Source organism: Psammomys obesus, unplaced genomic scaffold (assembly GCF_907164565.1).
Source record: "Psammomys obesus unplaced genomic scaffold, mPsaObe1.curated_primary_1811, whole genome shotgun sequence".
Taxonomy (NCBI): domain Eukaryota; kingdom Metazoa; phylum Chordata; class Mammalia; order Rodentia; family Muridae; genus Psammomys; species Psammomys obesus.
In genome coordinates, this window is record NW_026585691.1 from 5,173,456 (window position 1) to 5,193,741 (window position 20,286).

A 20,286-nucleotide genomic window follows, 5' to 3' on the forward strand; every position below is an offset into this window, starting at 1 on the left:
TGTTCAGGGGGTTCAATCCAGGTCTCCATGCTTTTACAGCAAGCATTTTGCCAACGGAGCTCTTTCCAGTCCCCAACTTTCTACAAGTTGGGTTTATGCTTATCTAGTCTGTTTGAATGTTTGTCTGCACATGTCTATGCACCACCTGCATGCCTCATGCAGGTGGAGGCTGAGGGGGGGATCAGATCCTCTGGAGACAATTGTGAGCTGCCACGTGAGTACTGAGAATCCAACCCTGGTCCTCTGGAGGAGCAGGCAGTGCCTTTAACTGCAGAGCCAACTCTTCAGTCCACTCACCTCATTTTTAAAGCAGAAAATAGCAGGCACTTTGGGGGCAGGAATGGACACAGAAACTTTGCCTATGACCTTAGAGTAGTCAAACAACTAGAACCAATTCTGGAAAATGGAGGAGGATCCCCCCGTACTCCGTTGAATTGACCTGAGAAGGTGAGAGGATGATGCACAGAGATCACTATGCAAATAGTAGTCTCAAAAAGCAACTTCTCTAAGACTAAGGGGCCAAAAGGCAGTGAACAATCAGCTTGCGTTGACCTCTGTGAAGAGGGAATGTTTCAGTTTTATTGTGCTCACATGTTCAGCTGTCCAGAAACAGGAGCAGGAGCTGCTCTCTGAATGCCTGGCTATGCTGTGTCCAATGAAGGGCTCAGCGTCACACTTCTGGAATGAAAATTGTCCCTCAAAGCATTGGGATGGATATGTACCCAGCTTTAATACTGGGGTGTGATCTTATTGGTACCTTCTGAATAGAGAAAAAATATATAAAAAATACAGTACAAATAAATAAAAGAAAGCCTCAAAACAAGGACGAAGGGTGGGCCAGTCATTTCCGATGTGGCGCCTGAGGTAGACATTAGGAATGGATTGGTACTTCTGTAGTTGACGCTGAGCCTGGGTGTGGCTTCTCTATCGTCACACACGGCTGAGCAGCTGTCACTAATTGACCGTTTCAGAGATGAGAGGTCAGTTCTGCTTGTCAGACTGGATTAAACTGTGACGATTCCAGAAATAGAGGTTTTGGAGATGGGTGAGTCAGGGAGATGGACGCTCTGTGCTCCTCTAGGCCAGAAGCATTCACCTCTCTTGCAGCAGTTTCTGGGTGGAGTTATCAGCATGGATTCAAACCAATGCAGCATATGTTCTTGTCATGAATGGGATAGAGCAGACAGCACAGGGACCATATGTGGAGGGAAGTGTGTGTGTGTGTGTGTGTGTGTGTGCGCGCGCGCGCGCGCGCATGTTTGTGCAGGAACACATGCATGTGGGTGAAGTGGCCAGAAGTCCAGGTTAGGTATCTTCTTCAGTTGTTCTCCACTTTATTTTTTGAGACAGTGTTCTCACTGAGCCTGCAGCTCCCCAATTAGGACAGATTACAGATGCATTCGGATATACCTGGCTTTTTTATGAGAGTTTTGGGGACCAAACAGGTTCTCATGTTTGCATGGCAAGCACTTTAGGCCATCTTGTGTTCTGAAATCTCAACAGAATGCTGGTCCCCTTCCTGTCATCCAGAGGAGGAAGGGCAAGAGCACACACACCAGGGACCAAATGAGGCAAGAACAGCCTCATTTGCCCCTAAAGCCTACGTAGCTGGCGTAGAAGTGGTTTGGGCTACGTATTGATGTTGGCTTATAAGCAAATGCTTCCCACTGTTCAGAGTTCAGGTGTCTGAGCCGGAAATAAAATGAGGCCTAGCAGATCACGCCACCCTTCAGATAAGGAGTAAGTGCTCTGGCCTCCCTGGAGCTGGGATCCACAGCCAGAAAGAAGGGAGGCAGGTCACCTGGCCTGTGCACTGAAACTGTGTTTTTAGAAGCTCCATCAGGTTCCAGGGGATCAAAAGAGGCAGCTACATGAATAGAGGAGGAGGCGAAGGGCTGGACCTTGAAACCTAGGACTCATTTCTCGGGGCCTGCCACTGCACTGGTCTGAGCCTTCTCATAGTCTGGTCTAAATTAGCCACGGGCCTCCTCACTGGTCTCTGCTTCCACTGCCATGGCTAGCTCATTTTTGTTCAATAAGCAGCAAGGATGAGTCTGTCGAAGCAGAAGGCCCGGGAGGCCTCTCTTTTTGTAAAAACCCTTCATGGAGGAGTCTTACTTTCACTCAGTGTGAAAGCCAAATTCCTGACAAGACCGAAGGCCTTGAATCATCAAGCCCCCACTTTCTCTTCAGTCTTGACTCCATTACTTCCCCTCCCCCTCACTGCTCCTGTACCATGATAGCCTTGCTGTTCCTCCAGCATCAAGATATGCGTCCACAGGAGGCCCCTGTTCAAGCTCTACCCACCTCTCCTGCCAGGTATCAGTTTGGTGGTTTCCTGGCTGCCTCCTCCAATCCACACGAGGATTAGCTTCTTCTCTGAGTTCTTCCCTCTGTCTCCCTCCATCTCAGCTTTCTCTGGACCCCTGCTTTGGGGAAATCCTCTTCCCTGGTCTCTCAATTTTTTTTCTCTGATACAGCTATCACCTGTCAATATACCATATACTTTGTTGACTTACTATATTTACTTATCCTGTTTCCTTTCATTAGGTTATAAATCCCATGAGAGCTGAGACATGTGTTTGTTTTGCCCTCTGATGTTTCTTAGGGACAGTAAGAACACAGCACGGCACAAAACAGAGACAAGACTGGAAGAGGCCTCAGAGATCAAGCCCGGCTGGGAGAGTGATCACTGTCAATCATGAGGACCTGAGTTTGATCTCCAATATCAGTATCAAGAACTGGCACCATGGCTCACGCTTGGAATCCCAGTGTTGGGTGGTGGGGACAAACCATTTCTGTTTCTTTCCCCCTAGGCCTCACTGGCCAACTAGCCTAGTCTATTGGAGAGCTCCTGGCCAAAAAGAGAGACCTCAAAAAAGCAAACAAGGGGCTAGGGAAATGGCATGGCAGTTAAGAATATTGGCTGCTCTTCCAGAGGACCTAGGTTTTGTTCCCAGCAACCACTTGGTGGCTCACAACCCCTTATAACTCCAGTTCTAGGGGAATCCAATGCCCTCTTCTTGCTCCACAGGCACCAGGCACACAAGTGGTGCACATGCATGTATGTGGACAAACCATGCATACACATAAAAATAAATAAGTCTCTAAACAAACAAAAAAAGTAGGTAGATAGGTCTTGAGGAATGGCAGCCGAGACCAACCTCTGGCACACACCTCACACACGCATGCGCCCACTTGTATACATATAAAAAAAGAAATAAACAAAAATACATATTTCAGTAAGAAATCCTGGGATTGAGAAATGAATAATGGATAGGCTTCTGGGTCCACTACTCCTTCACCAGAGTTACTGTGTCTGACAGCTTTCGCTTTGAGCGCTGTATAAGATACCATTTGCAGCAAGGGCTCCATACTGAGAAAGTACATCGGGAAACTACCACTGTGGCCACATCCTTCATTTCCACAGAGGGGAAGCCCCGGCCTAGAGGAGACCTACACCTGGCCAGAGTAGAACCCCAAGACAGCCCACCTGTCCCGACTCATGCTGCCAGACTCCTTCAGAATGCTTCCTGCTCACCATTCCCCAGAAGGTCCTGCCTTCATCTCTACACCTGCCTCAGAGGCAGCTCTGTTTCACGGTCATTCATTTCTCTGCTGGGAAGCCCTAACAGGAACCAGACTCCCCAAAGCACTCCTCCCCATCTCTTCTAGGCTCTGATTACTGCCAGTGACAGGCTTGGAAGGGTATGATAAGCTGGGTTTTCTATTTCCAGCTCAAGTATGATTAGGCAGAGATGCTGTTGTTGCTAGTACTTTCATACTTTTTTTTTTTTTTTTATCTGCTGCTCGGTTCCTAGAAATTTCGCAAGCATTCCTCACATATGCAAAGGTGAGGGAGGTGGCAAACACCACCATCTGGTCCTTGTTTTCCTCCCTGGCAGGTGGTTTACCACTCTTCTCTTCCCCTCACTGTGTCTTATGAGAACAAACATCTGGCCAGCCATAGACACACCTCTAGATCTGTCTCTTTTTTTCCTCCCCCACACTTTAAATAAAAAGAAATCAAGCATCCACAATGGCACAGCCACTGCTAATCTCACTGAGGTTTCAGAGTTCAGGAACGAGTAGTTTGATACACGGTTGGAGCACAAACCTTTCTTTTAGGATGAGCAGTCGGAGCCGAGACTCACTGTCAGTCACTGTGGTCCCTGTACTTGGTGTATTCCCAGGCCTGGCAGGTTTGGCTTGACCTACCTCAGATGATCCCCCAGTCTACTAAGACAGGTATCCCTTGGCTGTTAGCTTCTGTCTCTTCACCCTGCTGTATTATCTTTCTGTTACTGACTGTAATCTGCATTTACCTCGTTGTGATCTCTCTTTAAGTTCATTACTATTTGTATCCAATGGCATCTTCATCCTGGATGCTTTCCAGTGCCTGGGAGAAGGCTATTCATGGGTTAAGCACACGCTTCCTACAGGCACTAGTTTATAAGCTGATGGCTCATCTGAATGAATTAATCTCCAAGTTTCCTTCATCCCTACTTGCCTTCATGGCTCTTCCAACCCTGTGTGTATCGTAATGGTACATCCTCTGTCTTCATGGAGAGATCTTGTTACAGAGTGATGAGACCAGTGCTCAGCATCGGATTTCAAAACAGACAGCGAGAACTGAAGCTGAGTTCACGATTACAGTGCTGATGGCCACATGGTGTCTGGGCAGAAGAGGCTTGGTGGTCTTAGATAAGGCTGTTAAAAGGTGTGGGGTTCAGAGAATGGAGAACGTTGAGATATAGCTAAAGAGGCAGAGACTAGGCTATTCTCTGAGCCTTCCATTGATTGGCTGGCACTCAGGTGTGTGCGTGTGTGAGGTAAGCCTGTCTTGATTTGCAGGCTTTAGAGGGGAGGGTCCCCACTGGCTGAATGGTTTACATGTCCCTAAAGGAAGGTGTTGACTAGTGGAAAGGTTTAAGAGCAGCTGCTTCTTATCCTGGTCACAGGAAAGTCATTCCTTGTAGAAATGTTTTTTACTCTTAGCTCTCTCTTCTAGTACTCATTCAGACAGAGGCACAAAGAGAGACCATCAAGAGCTGTCCAGATCTTCACTATGGCTACTGATTGGCTTCAAAGATGAAGCTCATTTGTGAATATCTGATTACATGTTGATCACTGGGATTCCATCCTGTTTCCATGACTGCTGAGATAATTGGATGGGTAACCTGAACAGTGCCTTCTCACGACAGTGAAAATTCAGAACAACAGGGTTAGGGGCTACAGCTCAGTTGGTGGAGTAGTCAGCTAACATGCCTGAAGCCCTGCTTTGCTGGCTAGTTTCATGTTAACTTGACACAAGCTGGAGTCTTTGGGGGAAGAAGGAACCTCAATGGAGAAAATATACGTTCTGAATTGGCCTGTGGACAAGCCTGTGGTGCGTTTTATTTATTGATGATTGGTTTGAGAGGGTCCAGATTGCTGTGGAAAGTGCCACCCTTGGGATTGTGGTCCTGGGTGCAATAAGAAAGCAGGCTGAGCAGTCCCTGAGGAGCAAGCCAGTAAGTAGCATTCTTCCTAGAGCTCTGTATCAGTCTGCCTCCAGGGTCCTGCCTTGAGTTCCTGACCTGAATGCCATGAATGATGGACTACTAGCTGTAAACGGAAATAAATCCTTTCCTCTCCAAATTGCTTTTGGTCTCTGTGTTTTATCACAGCAATAAAAACCCTAACTAAGACATTGGGTTATATTCCTGAATTTGCCATAAGCCAGGTGTCCTGACATACTTTTGTAGTGCCAGCACTCAGGAGGTAGAGGCAAGAAGATCAGAAGTCCAACGTCTAATACATAATAAGCTCAAAGCCATCCTTATGAAAAATGACAATGACCTGTAAGTAACTAAACACTATGAAAATCACTAAAATATTGAGCACTTTGTGTTTGCAATATGGATTTTTTTTGTATGTGATAATATATTGATATGGTTTGAATGTAAGATGTCCCCTAAAAACTCAAGCATTTTCATCTTCATCCGCAGCTGTTGATGCTGTTTTTGGGAGACCATGAAACTTTTGGTGCTTGATGCCTAATTGATAGGTGTAAGCTGCCAGTGATGGATCTTGTTGCATAGACAGCTCATGATCTCAGGTCTGATCAGCTAAGATGTGAGCCAGCGCCTACCACCACTGTCAGGGCTGTGCCAATCACTGTTTACCACACCATGGTGGACTGGACCCTCCAAAATGTGAGCTGAAATGATCTGTTCCTCTCTTACGTTGCATCTGTAGGGCGTTTTGTTACAGCACAGAGAAGAGTAACTAATGCGGAGGTGTTTGAAGGCTGGGTGAATTCAGAGGGCTCCTGACTGATTCTCATCTCCCTACTTTTTTTTTTAAGGCAATAAGGCTAAGCATTGGTTCTTCACAAAATGGTGGGGTTTCACTGGCAAGAGATCTTGATGCATTTGAGTTCTTATTCCTGGATGTTAGCCTGACCTTTTTATGTTTATGAAAAAAATAAAAGTACATGTAATGTCTCTGTAGATAGCTGTGTCACATTGCTCCAATTATTTGTTGACCATGAAGTCTTTGACCCATAGAGATCTTTCAAATAGGCTTAAGACAATAACTTCTTGTTCTTAAGATAATTCTATCTAGACAGCTCTGCTTTGGTCATGTATATGAGTTTCAGTGTGTGTGTGTGTGTGTGTGTGTGTGTGTGTTTACTGGGAGTAGATTCCTTTTAATTAAGTGTGCAACATTATATCACATGGTCTAAAGAATTTTTCTGGTTATTATCTCCAGTTGCAGTCATTATATATGGCCTAATCTTCTTTTGTTTTTATTGATCTTATATTTTTATAGTATAGCGCAAATACTCAATTTTACCTTAATCTCTAATATTTTTGTTTTTATTTTTTTCTTTGTGTTTTTGTGTATGTATACATGCTCGTATGTGTGCTTTCATACGTATGTGAGTATGAAAACCAGAGGACAGCATCAGGGGTTCATTCCTCATTCTCCATCCACTTCATCCTTTTCAGACATGGCCTCTTGCTGGCCTGGGGCTCCTAGTGCTTTGGATATTGAATTCAGGTCCCCATGCTCGCAAGGAAACAGTTTTCCAACCCAGCCACCTCCCCATCTCTGTAGTGTATTTTTTTACTTAAGGTGTTTTTGGAGGGGGTCTGGATTATGAGTAGCTCCTTTTCCTCCCCCTCCTTCCTTTGCCCCCTTTCCTTCTCCCTCCTCCATTTTCCTCATTGTAGCCTACTGATTTTTGTTTCCCCACCTGATCCTCTGATAGGGAGATGATTGTATTACTTGCCTGAAGGCTGTAGAGAAAATTAAGGCCCAAGAGGACTTCCTCCCTTCCTTTTCCTTCCCTTCCTCCCACCTTCCTTCTTTCCTTTCTCATTTCTTTTTGACAGTCTCACTCATAGTCCTGGCTATCCTTGGACTTGCAATGTTCTTGGCTCAGCCACTAGGGTGCTGGCATTGCAGACAGGCACTACTCTGGCTGGCTTCCTACTTCTTTTCACCTCCCTGGTTCTTTTTTCAGTATCGTTAAACATGCTGTGTGGCCAATGTACCTGGCGGAGGTGATGAGGTGATACTGTGTGTGACAAAGATACTATCCTTTCGTCTGTTTCTTTGCACTTTGAAATGTTTAACAGGCACCTAAACTGGTATGTATTTATGATACCATAAGTTAAAGCAGAGGCAGACACTGTGCAGTGTTCAACACAGGGTATGCATATCTGTCTCCTCAGACACATTTCTCTGAGGCAAAATACATAGCACATCACGTCTGTAGTCACCCTCCTGCAGCTGATGTGAGAGCTTCTTTCTCCCCTCTAACTGTGGCTTGGCTCCATGAACAACTTTTCCCATTATTCTCTTCTGAGAATTATGTTCCTTACTCTCAATTCTACATGGTCACCTTAAAAATTTTTTTTACCTGGTTTATCTCACTTAATCTTTCCCATTTCTATTCATCTTGTTGCAAATGATGATTCTCTTCTTCTTATGGCAAATTAATATTCCATGGTGCTTATATATTGCATCTTCTTTATCCTTTTATCCATCCATGGATACCTAGCTTTGTTCCACTTCTTGGTAATCTTGAATAGTTTTCCCAAGGATGTGAGAGTGTAAACACTTTTTGAAATACTGATATCGTTCCCTTACACACCCGGTGGTGGGATTTCTGGGTTATAGGCTAGGTCTACTGTTAATTTTTTGAGCTGCGTTCGTATTGTTTTTCTTACTAACTCAGTGTGCAGGTTCCTTTTCCCCCATGTCTTCACCAGCACCTATTAGCTTCCCTCATTTTAGTAGCAGTCATTCTTTTTGATTTTTTTTTATTTATTTAGATCTGTTTGTCTTTATGTTATGTATAATGCGTTTTGTCTCTATCTATGCCTGTGCACCACCTGTATGCCTGGGGCCTACAGAGGCCAAAAGAGGGAGTGGATCTTCTGGACCTGGAGTTATGGTGCTTGGAGCTGAGCCTGGCTCTTTTTTGTGCTTTTAGACACTGAGCCATCTCTCCAGCCCCAAGTGCTATCTGTCTATAATGAAGTCCACAAAAGATATTCAAAATCTCCCTAGTATTCACCTGTACCCTCCCTTCATGTTTCCCATAGTCCAAATCAACTGTGCACATGGAATTCTAAATGCACAACACTATTCTTGCTCTGTATGTTAACTAAGTAATGGTACATTGTTCATATTCATGATGATACTTTAATTTTGAAAGCACAAGTCTAAGGAAATATTTGTATGGTGTTAGCTTATTCTCTCACTAAATCAAGGCTGATTTTGATACAACGAAGTCATTATTTCTAGCTTCTTTCCTAGGCACTTTATATAGGCAGTTAACACACCAGGAGGAAAGGCAATAGTTGTTGCCCTAAAAAAAAAAAAATAGTCTCAATGGAAATAATGCTTTCGCTGTTTGAATTTTGTTCTTGTGGTCTATATGTGTAAACGGGATTGGAGATGAAAGGGCTTCTCGCTCTCTGGATCCCAAACTATCAAATCCTTTCAGGAGACCCTCACAGTCATCAGTAGCAGACAATACTGGATATCAGCATGTCGATCACACCTCCTCATTCCTTTCTGCTCTACCTTAGCAGCAGGAAAAGAGTAAGTCCTGTGCTTTCCACAAACAGGCTCAGTCCCTCAGTCACATGCACAACTCTATTACATTTGTATTAATTACATTTAGGATTTCCATCCTCCCTGGAAATCCTGCCTTTTTACATTCACTATGTCAAAGAAAACATAGCCAACCTGGAAGCATTCCTTTATAAGTACACACTTTAACTTTGTACAGGGCGATAAACATGGATCTATTTGCAATTTTTTATCATGTAGACATCCAGTTAGACCAGCACCATTTGTTGAAGATGCTGTCTTTTTTCCATTGTATGGTTTTGGCTTCTTGGTCAAAAATTAAGTTTCCATAGGTATGTGGCTTTATTTCTGGGTCTTCTTTTCAATTCCACTGATCCACCAATCTGTTTCTATGCCAGTACCATGCTGTTTTTATTACTGCTGCTCTCTAGTACAGCTTGAGATCTGGAATGGAGATACCTCCAGAAGATCTTTTATTGAACAGGATTGTTTTAGCTATTCTGGGTTATTTTTGTTTTTTCATATGAAATCGAGAATTGTTCTTTCAATGTCTGTAAAAAATTGTGTTGGTATTTTGATGGGAATTGCATTAAATCTGTAGGTTGCTTTTGGTAGGATAGCCATTTTCACTATGTTAATCCTACTGATCCATGAGCACGGGAGATCTTTCCATCTTCTGATATCTTCTTCAATTTATTTCTTCAGAGACTTGAAGTTTTTTCATACAGGTCTTTCATTTGCTTGGTTAGAGTCACACCAAGGTACTTTATGTAATTTGTGGCTATTGTGAAGGGTATTGTTTCCCTAGTTTATTTCTCAGCCCATTTTCTATGAAAAATTGTAAAAAGAAAAATAAAATAAAGTAGGAAGAGTGAAAAAGTTCAACAACAAAGAAATATATTAATTATTATATATCTTCTTCAAAAGCTATGCTAATAAAGACTTAATGGCAATACAAGTGATTCTTAAAGTATCATCATAACAATATGCATTATTATCAGAACCTTATAAATATACGCGTATATTCTCACTTCGGAGCAAAGACTAAGAGGTGGTAGACCAAAGCCAGAAATACTTTAGGTCTTAGTTGGAAGGAAAGTGATTATATTTTGGTGATGATCAGTTTTGAAATGTTCTGTAATAATCCCAGTTTTTATTCATTGATATTTAAAATGTGTGTGTGATGTACACACGTGGTATATATATGTGCGTGTAGTGGTAGTTATGGATTGCCTTCTTCTGTGGACTCTTCACCTTACTTTTTTAGACAAGGTCAGCCACTGAACCTAGACTAGCAGGCCAGCCAGCCTCCAGATCCTTCTGCCTCCACGTCCCCAGGGATGAGATTACAGCTACACATTGTATAGATGCTGAGGGGCTGAGCTCAGGTCCTCATGCGAGCTTAGCAGAAAACTTTAGCGATGAAACTATTTGTAGTCTAAAAATCAACACCACACCAACGTAGCTAGTACCATGTCACGTGGAAGTATGGTTTGGGAGTCAGGAAGTGCCATTAATTATCCATTGCTTTCCCATCTCTCCTTTTCTTTTTACAAAGTGAAGATGCCTAAGCAAGTCATTTTTAAGTTGACGGCTATATTTAAGTACTGTCATCTGTTGGGGACTTTTGTCTTACGTTGATGTTTGGAAATGTTCTAAGACGTTTTAGAACAATAAATATTTACCAGGGCCTTTGTCCAGCGACCAAACTCTTGGATCTTCATCCGGAACTCAGAAAAATGGGTTAAATAAAAATAAATAAATAAATAAATAAATAAATAAATAAATAAATAAATAGATAATCTTTCTTCACTCAAACCCAGTCATCATATTTTTAGTACAAGAGCTTTGATTTACTTACTTTTCAGGACAGCTTATTCTTTCAACTGTTGCTGCTGATGTCATTAATCATAGATTGATACTTTCCAAAGATGGAGAAACTGGTGTTGTCCAAGGGTGATCAAATATAATGAATGAATAGCTAGAAGTTTGACCACTGTCTTCTGATTTTGTGTGATGAGAAACCAGGAGGTTAAATTTCCAGCAACAACATAATCACCAAGGGAACCTTCCCCTAAAGGAGTTCCTATGGACTTTTGGAGTGTTTCTGCAGCTCAGTTTATTTGAGCTCCGGAATTTAGCTCCTTTTGTAAGGCTACCTTTTTAATCCTCTTCCCCTGTGGACAGGAGTCCACCCCCATCTGGCTACCCAAGGTCTATCAGAGGACTTGTGGTTGCGTGGACATATGTTACTGCCTTGGCTGGGCAACAGGGTCTACTCATGACATCCTTCCTCCTGTGATTGCGGCATAAAGGAATCTAAGTCTCACTGTGCTTATTTGTTGTCTGGGATCTGATTTTAAATACGTGTTCAAACATTTCTCAGTTTACAGATTTTAAGGCTCCTTGGAGCCTAGGCATGGTTGCAGCTGTCTGTAATTACTTGTGATGTAGGAGTAGAAAGATGAGAAGCTCAATCTAGGTAGCTCAAGATAGGTACTGCAGCTAAGTAGCAAGTAGGGGTTCAGCCTGGGCTATATGAAACCTTGTCTCAAACAGAAAAGGAATCTTTACTTGTTTGGTTCCTTCATCTTCTTTCTCAAATGACTCTCATAAGCCCACCTTTCCTCCTAACTCTTTCAGCTATATGGTCCCGGCTGTAAGATAGCATCAGCCTAACACTCTACAAGTTTGACAAGAAAGTCTAGTTTGCTGTGGAAAAGGGGAAAATGCAGAGTATTTATTGAGTGGCTCGGGGAATCAGGTGCTATGCTCAGGACTTGAAGGAACATTTTCTCCTTTCATCCTTTGAAAATCACACATGGGGCCAGGTGTGGTGGCTCACACCTTTAATTCTAGCACTCAGGAGGCAGAAGCAGGTAGGTCTCTGTGAGTTCAAGGCTAGCCTGGCCCAGGTAGCAAGTTTCAGGCCAGCTGAGGATCTACAGTGAGACCCTGTCTCAAAAACAAAACAAAAACAAAAGCAAACAAACAAAAACAAAACTATTACTTTTCTTGACTTATGAAGAAATGGTATTTAGAAAGACTAGGCTGGCCAAAAGACACAGACACTAAATGACAGCTGAGAGCTGGACACATTGAATAAGCCTCACATTATTCTTATTTTAAATTTAATTTCTTCTTTGGAAAATGTTTTGCAGTGACCTTGGATTCCAGAGAGAGAGAGAAAAAATAAGTGTTATTAGCAGCCAACACTAGCAGAGTGGCTGTGAAGAGGCCAGGCCCGACAGCCAGTCTGGATGTGTGGATGCAGCAGTGCCTTTGACGGGTGGCTGGGAGAAACTGGCTCTGCCGGGGTGCTGTGGCTCTGATGTCAGTAGACGGCTCATATTTCTTCTCCACCAGCTGCCGGTGATTCAGGAAGGGAGGGTGGGCTTGTTGGCTTCCCAACAAAGGGATCTCTGTAAATCTACCTGGGTGCTTATGCTTTTTACGTGGATTACAGGGTTTGGACTCAGCTTGCCATGCTTGCTTTACCCACTAAATCATCTTGCTATCCCTAAAAGACCAAGAACTGACCATAGAGTTGTCTGCGGTTCCCCCTCTTTGACATCGGCAGGCTAAGGCGCATCAGTGAATAGATGCAACGCAGCAGCTCTAAGAAGATGCTCTCAGGGAGATCAAAAAACAGCAAAGGAGATAAAGACAAGGGCGCTCAGGCAAACCGAAGCCCCAGCCCTACAGCTACCGAAAACAGTAAGCACCCTGTAACTCCTCAGATAAACACAAAAGGCTCAGTTCTTGTGTCTCTAGTACAGCGTGTTCGTGGTCCAGTAAAAATTACAAGAGGGAAACAAAGAGACAAAGAAAACAGAAGATCCAGGTTGTGATGTGTTGTAAATTTTTCGCGATCAGACTTGGAGTCTTAAGGAATTCTGTTTCCGGTGTTAAAATCTGTAGTGGGGAAAGCAAACAACGCTCAAAGGGGGAGAAAGGCAGTAAACATGTAGACTGCTATGCTATCTAAGGAAATGTTGGGAGTTTAAAACACGGCAACAGAAGTGAAGGGGAGTCTCGGAGGGCCTCCTTGACAAACAGCACGGCTAAGGAATGATCAGAAGCCTTATGCTGAGATGCAAAGAAAAGAAAATGGTGAAGGAAAAACCCAGGCAGAAGACCCAAATTCCATGTGACAGTTCCAGAAGGTATGTTATGAGTAATTGACGTGATAGGAGATACAGGAAGAGGTGGTACAAATGAGATATTTGGGGGAAATAGGTAAATGCATTGTGAAATGCGAAGAGCAGACATGTGACATGCCTGAGGACGACAGTTTAAAAGGTAAGAGGAAAACATTAGGGTCTCACTTATCCTCCGCCACTACCCGTTGCAAAGTCATCAGAATTGGTACAGGGACAGTTTTGCGAAGCCCTAAAAATACTTGTATACGGGAAAGAAAGGAGAAAGGAAGCAGGATGGCTGTGAGGGAGGAGATTTTTGCAGATCTCACTGATCATAGTAATGAATCCACAAAGGATTGACAGAACTGTGACTTTATATGTGGGTCAGCAGACTTCCTGTAAAGACATTTCCGAGAAACTATCTGCTTAAACTGCCACTCTCGCAATTGATCCTTATAGCCAAGGATCATTGTTTTGAAACACCTCTCATGATAGTTCCCATTTCACCTTTAAAAACTTCCTCTTGCCTCAGCCTCCTTGGATTTGTCCATGGTTTACCATGGCACATGCGTTGTGTTGCCATTGCTCCACTCTCCCCAAATAAATATTATCATTTTGTGACCCTCTTCTTTGTTATTCTAGGTCGACAGCCTGGAGCAGCATAAGGTTACTAGAAAGTGAAATAAGTCAGCTCTCATGACATGGCAATAGTCCTAACACATGGGAGAAAGAGGAGGGAGAATCAAGGAGTTCAAGGTCATCCTTGGATATATAGTAAGTTTGAAGCCAGCGTGGGCTACATGAGATCATGAGACTCTGTTTCAGAAAAAAAGGTGAGTTTGTATTTAATTATAATTCATACTACCTATACACAGGCTAGGGTAACTCCTAGAGAAATTATAAAAAGAAATATGTTCGCTATGCTAAGAGAGAAGAGGAAAATAGTCCTACAAAGTTCTCACTTAAAACTGGAGACTGGAGGGAAAGAGGGGAAAGGAGAGGGCAAAGAAATGACAAATATAAGCCATAGAAAACAGGTACTCGCGCAAAAGAATCTCAGCATTTCCATTCAGTGGTCATCTTCAGCGTATAAAGGAACAGACCACTGGTGTAAATGGAGTCACACCTACCAAAAAGAATAGTCTGCCTTTCCATTCACAGAAAATCCCATACATGCAAACTGATCTACAGTAATGGAAAGCAGAGGAGCGGTTTCTTGGGGTTGGAGATAAGCAGTAAGAAGAGGAGGAAGACAGGGATCATTAGGGCGCATCAAGAAGTTGTTAGGAGTAGGGGGGTTCGCCGTTTTGCAGAGGACCCAGGTTCAGTTCCCAGCACTCATGTCAAGCAGCTCCAGGGAATCTGGTGCCCCCTTCTGACCCCCGTGGGCACCTGCATACATATGGTACACATACAGACATGCGCGGACGCATATATTAAAAACATTATGGAAAAATTATTAGAGGGCAGGATGGGAAAAAAAACGCTCATATTTCTTGCTGGGCTCTTGGAGCCTATTGCTGCATGTGACAAAATGCAGTCCTGGTTCTGCGGTTTAAATGTCTTAGCAGAGTCAAAGAAAACCTAGATAACAAAGTAACATGCCAGCTTAAATGGATTTTTTTTTAGTAAAAATGTAAAAACCACTGCTTTGTTACTTCACCTTACAAAGATAATGCATTCTACTCCCCAAGTAGGAGCGCCAGTGTGGCTCGAACCTGCATGGAAGATGACGTGAGGACAGTTTTTCTTTTAGGTGCACATGGCTCAGCATTTCACAGCGATCCCAGGGCTTAGGTGAGAACAATATATTTGAGCAAAGCCGCTTGAAATACCAGAAAAAAAAAAAAAGTGGCTATTAGGTAATCTCTATGACATGAAAGCAAGAGAAGTATAGAAGATTAAAAGGAATATAAAGTTTGTTTGGGCATATGCACCGTGGAGTCCATGGGATGGAACAGCTTTGGATGGAGCCAGATGCCAGAGAGTAAACTTACTGAAAATGGGGTTGTTTTTGAGAACTTGACTGTGCACGTCTGAAGTATGAATGATGTGGAAGATAATGCCATTTTGCAATGTCTACACATCTGCCATCCATTTCACGGTACTACTTTCCCAGGGAGGCTGCTGATACCTTGTCAGCGGATAGCAGTGTTCCCGGGTGAATCCTGGTCTATAAAGAGGATCTTCTGCCCCTAGACTTGTAAAGTCAATATAAAACAAACAGGAAATTAATCTGAAATACCCCATTGTGCTTATAAACTCAGATTTTATATCCTTTTGGCATAATATAGCAAAAACTCATCAGCTCCTAATTTTATTACGGGCCTATAAGAGCCAGGATGTCAATTTGAAAGAGGGCCACATACACCTCCAACTGGTTTGGGGGGGACATTAATGAGTGTACTAGTTACTTTTCTCCTTGTTACTGAGTGCCTGACCAGAACAGCTGAAGGAGAGAAGGGCCGGCTTGGGCTTCTGTCGGCATGGTGCGTCTATCATGGTGGGCAATCATGGAGGCGGGACGTTGAAGCAGGCGGCTCACTGTGTCTTCAGTCAGGAAGTAAAGAAAGAAGAGTGCTGTGCTAAGCTCGTTCTCTGTTTTCATTTGGACCCGAGTCCTGGGGAGGTTGCCGGCCACAGTTCAGGTGGGCCTCACCACTTTAATGAAACCGAATCTAGACACTCTCTCAGAGACATGCCCACAGCTTGGTCCCGAAGGTGAGTCTTTGCCCCTCGAGCTGACAGTCAGTAAAAACTATCATGGCGGGTAAATGACACAATAATTTTCTTTCTTTTCCTTTCTTGTTTTTGTTTTATATTTTTTATGGCAAATATATCCTTTGTGAGCTTCTAGCGTCACAACCACTGTTTGGGCTGGTCATTCTTGAAGCTCGTATGTGTGTGCCTGTGCAATCACATGTATGAAGGTGCCCACAGAGCTCAGAAGAGGACATTGGCTCCCCAGGAGTTGGAGTTCCAGGTGCTGATGAGCTGCTTGGTGTGGCTGCTAGGAACTGGACCCGGGTTCTCTGCAAGAGCAGCAAGTGCTCTTAACCACTGAGCCATCTCTCCAGCCCCAGAGCATGGTTACAGAAGGTTTCAGAAATCAACAAGACACATTCAGCATGCACATGCTACTTTATTCTAATACTTGGCTAACACATGCAACCAACTATAGATTGAAAGACTGTTTTAATTGCTTCTGTGCTAGCATGTGCATTTTTTTTTCTTGTCATAATTCCCTACACAAGACTACTTAACGATGAATATAACCTAGAACCTCTGCTTGGATATAGCCTGTGGTAGCTCAGTAACCAATTGTTTTCCCATAGTAAGGGGAACAGGGACTATTTCTGAGAGGAACTCAATGGCAGGCTCTTTGACCTCCCCACCCCCCCCAAGGGAGGAGCAGTCCTGCTAGGCCACAGAGGAGGACTTTGCAGCCAGTCCTGAAGATACCTGATAAAACAGGGTCATATGAAAAGGGAGGCAGTCCTCCTCAATCAGTGGACTTGGAAAGGGGCAGGGAGGAGATGAGGGAGGGAGGGTGGGATTGGGAGGGAATGAGGGAGCAGGATACAGCTGGGATACAGAGTTAATAAAATGTAACTAATAATAAATAAATAAATAAATAAATAAATAGATAGATAAATAAATAAATAAATGAAAGAGACTACTTAACGTGGCATTGGTACTGTGCCAGGTCTAGGAACCAACCTACAGATGATTTAGATGAGTGTTCCAGAGGATGTGCATAGGCTGTATGCAAATAATGAAGCAATGTATCATTTTATATAAGAGACTCTGAGCATCTGAAGATTTCAACATCTGTATGGATCCAGAAATTAATCTCTAAGGATACAAAAGACCCATTGCTCTGGAGTTGTGATCTCTCTGTCTCTGTTACTGTCCCTTTGATACAGGATCTTGCTATGAAGGCCAGGCTTGGCTTGAACTTGCAGGGATCTTCCTGTTCCTTCCCCCTGAGGGCTGAGATTATAAAGTGCACCACCAAGCCCTCCTGTTTTGTTTTGTTTTTTTTTTAAAGATGTTATCATACCTTCTTGTTTATATTTAGTTGTTTTTATTTGGGGATGTCTACACAATCTAATATTAATAAACAACTTCAAGAACATCTGGTTCTGAGCCAGATGTGGTGACAAATACCCATAATCCCAGACTTGGGAGGTGAAGGTAGGAGAATCAGGAGTTCATAGCCATCTTTGACCATATAGTTGGTTTGAGATGGCCAGACTGGGATGGAGGCACTATTAAAAAATTTGTAAGAAAGAAAGAAAAGAGAGCTGAGAGTGGTGGCGCACGCCTGTAATCCCAGCACTCGGGGAGGCAGAGACAGGCGGATCTCTGTAAGTTTGAGGCCAGCCTGGTCTACAAAGCAAGTTCCGGATGGCCAATGCTACACAGAGAAACCCTTTATCCAAACACCAAAAACCAAAAAGCAAAACAAAACAAAAACAAAAGAAATGAAAACAGAACTTCAATTACTTGAAATGGTCTGACAAGGTGAGATACACAAACAAACCCTGGAGCAATCCACTAGAGGGCAGCAGGTACAAACCAAATTTAACTCTGCTCCCAGAAAAGACTAGCCATATGGCAAATGTTTATCACAAATACAACTTGTTAAGTGTAACTAAAATTAATTCAGTGACGCGAAATAAATATAGGCAAAATATTTCTCTTCTTTGGATCCAGCGGTGTGGGAGTTTAATAGGTTAAAAGATAAACGAATTAGTTCTGGTTTTAGCACTTACGAATTATGTGATTTGAAGCGATCTACTATTCCCCATTTTTATCCACTCTTAAGCATCACAAAGCTCCATAAAATGGTTCTTAAAGTTCTTTTCAAACTGGATAATTCCATGTATCAGTTATTTACTTTTCATTGTATTAGTTTTAGAAATCCTTCCGACTACAGTCTTAGACGCCAGGTAAACTATAACTTTAACTGATGGGGATTCTGGTTAGAAGCACCCAACCACGATTTCTTCGAGAATCTGGGACCTTAAAATATATTCACTCACCTTTTTTGGTGGAAATTCCCCAATAAAATGATACGCTTACAGTCTAGTGAGGGCAGAGACTGCACCTTACTAGAACAGGCTACATCTCAACTATTGGTGCAAGGGAAACAGAGAACCCACGCGGTTAAGCTGTCTTCACTCCTATTTTCATTTCAGGAGGCCTCTAAAATCACAAAAAGGTTTCTACATAGAAAAGCAATTGGCCTGAAGGGCAAGGATATAGTAAACAGAGAAAAGGGCAGGAGTCAGACAAGGACCATTGTTACCTCATCACTCACGTGGCCAACAACAGCAGTTTGTGGAAGCAGGTGATTTAGACAGTGTTGATATTTTCCAGTGGTGCTGTTGTAAATCGTCACCACAGTATTCCGTTTGAGATGCACCAGAAATGGAAACTCTTTTCTAAATGGCATTTTTCAGGGCACCCATGGTTAATTCCGCCAAATTGAGTGGCAACAGAAATCTTTTCTAAGTCCAGTCTGATAATATAGCCACAGTTGATACTGTATTGTATATTTTAATGTCTTTTACCCTTGCATAGGATATATTTTCTACTTACATGCCCAAGAAACGATGGAGTAAGCCAGCTTGGTGTGAGTGAGGGATGAAAGAAAATCATCCTTAAGACAGGAAAGCTTATTAGAAGCCAGAAGTAGAACACTGTTCTGTGCCCTCCAGGCTGCTGGCCCTGACAGGTTAGCTCTATCTGAGTTAGAGAAATTGGGGTTCTGGACCCTGTGTGTCTGAGGCAGGTCAGCTTTCTCCTTAGTCTCAGACTGATGTCATTAGTGTTCATCCACACTTCACTATTTCCACCAATCTGGTTTCCCTGATGAAAATGAGGAATATGATTTCAAACTCGGAGCCATTTTCAGACAAGTTGCAAAGTCTCATTACTTCCAAAGGATGAGCATTTTATTTTATTTTATTTCATTTTTCAGGCAGGGCCTCATGTAGCTCATGCTGGCTTTTAACTCCCTATGTAGCCGAGGATGGCCTTGAACTTCTGACCCATGTGCTTTCAGCTCCCAGTATTGTGATTACAGGTCTCTATTAACAGGACCTAAGGTTTATGCAGTTCTGGGGATGGGGAGCACTGCACCAACTGAATTGTTACACCCCAGTCCCCAGACAAGCATTTGAATACTGATGCCCTCCATTCAAACCCTGACTTCTCTGTATTTTGTGCCTCAGTACCCTCATCTACAAGGTGGGAACAGTTGTGCCCACTATCTAAGGCTTCTCTCCAAATGAAACAGGTTAGAACACTATTACGACTGTTACTTAAGTATGAAATATTAAAATGATTACCATTTCCTTACTGTATTTCCAGAAGAATGGAGCTTAGGATATACGACTAGAGTCTCGCTTGAAGTCATTTCTTCCTGGCCTTTTATTACAAATGATTTACTTGCATTGTTTCTGTGCATTGGGGTGAGGCCACGCCAGAGGAAAGCGTGCAGGATTTTTTCATCTCCTTCCATCATGTGGGTCCCACGATCCTCACTGGATTCCAATTACGGGGATGGGGCCTGGCAGCAAGCACCTTTACCCACTCTGCAATCTTAGCAGAGCTTGGCCTTTGTTACCCAACATCTTAATGCTTCATAAGTAACCAACGTTATCAGCCCCAAAGGATGCCATGGAATGAATGAACTTGTAAAACGAGGCTGGTCTAACATCGCATGGCACTAACTACTTTCCAGTTGGAATGTGGGGTACATCTTAAATACAAATTGCTGTCTATAGCGAGGAACACCACTCAACAATACCCCATTGCTCGAGAGAAGTTTCAAGGTGTCCGCCCACACAAAAAGAAGTTACAGATGTTACTGTGATAAGCCAGGATCACCTCTGCCAGGACTGGATTGAAACAAAGCCCTGACTAGAAAAACAATATATGTTTATTTTGTACAAACGGCTGTCAGTGTCCAAGAGCCAGAGGCTGTCTGTGTGCCAGGACCAAGAATTAAGAGCGTCCCGGGGCCAACAGTCTGCAAGTG

General features: G+C 43.1%; 1 long non-coding RNA gene across 1 annotated transcript; it reads left to right on the forward strand.

Annotated features, from left to right (window-relative positions):
* Window positions 1–9,068: 9,068 nt before the first annotated feature.
* LOC129670323 (uncharacterized) lies at window positions 9,069–15,988 on the forward strand. The gene is made up of 5 exons (XR_008719162.1): window positions 9,069–9,102; window positions 12,255–12,465; window positions 12,560–12,810; window positions 13,878–14,068; window positions 14,933–15,988. It is a non-coding gene; the product is annotated as an uncharacterized LOC129670323 (long non-coding RNA).
* Window positions 15,989–20,286: the final 4,298 nt, after the last annotated feature.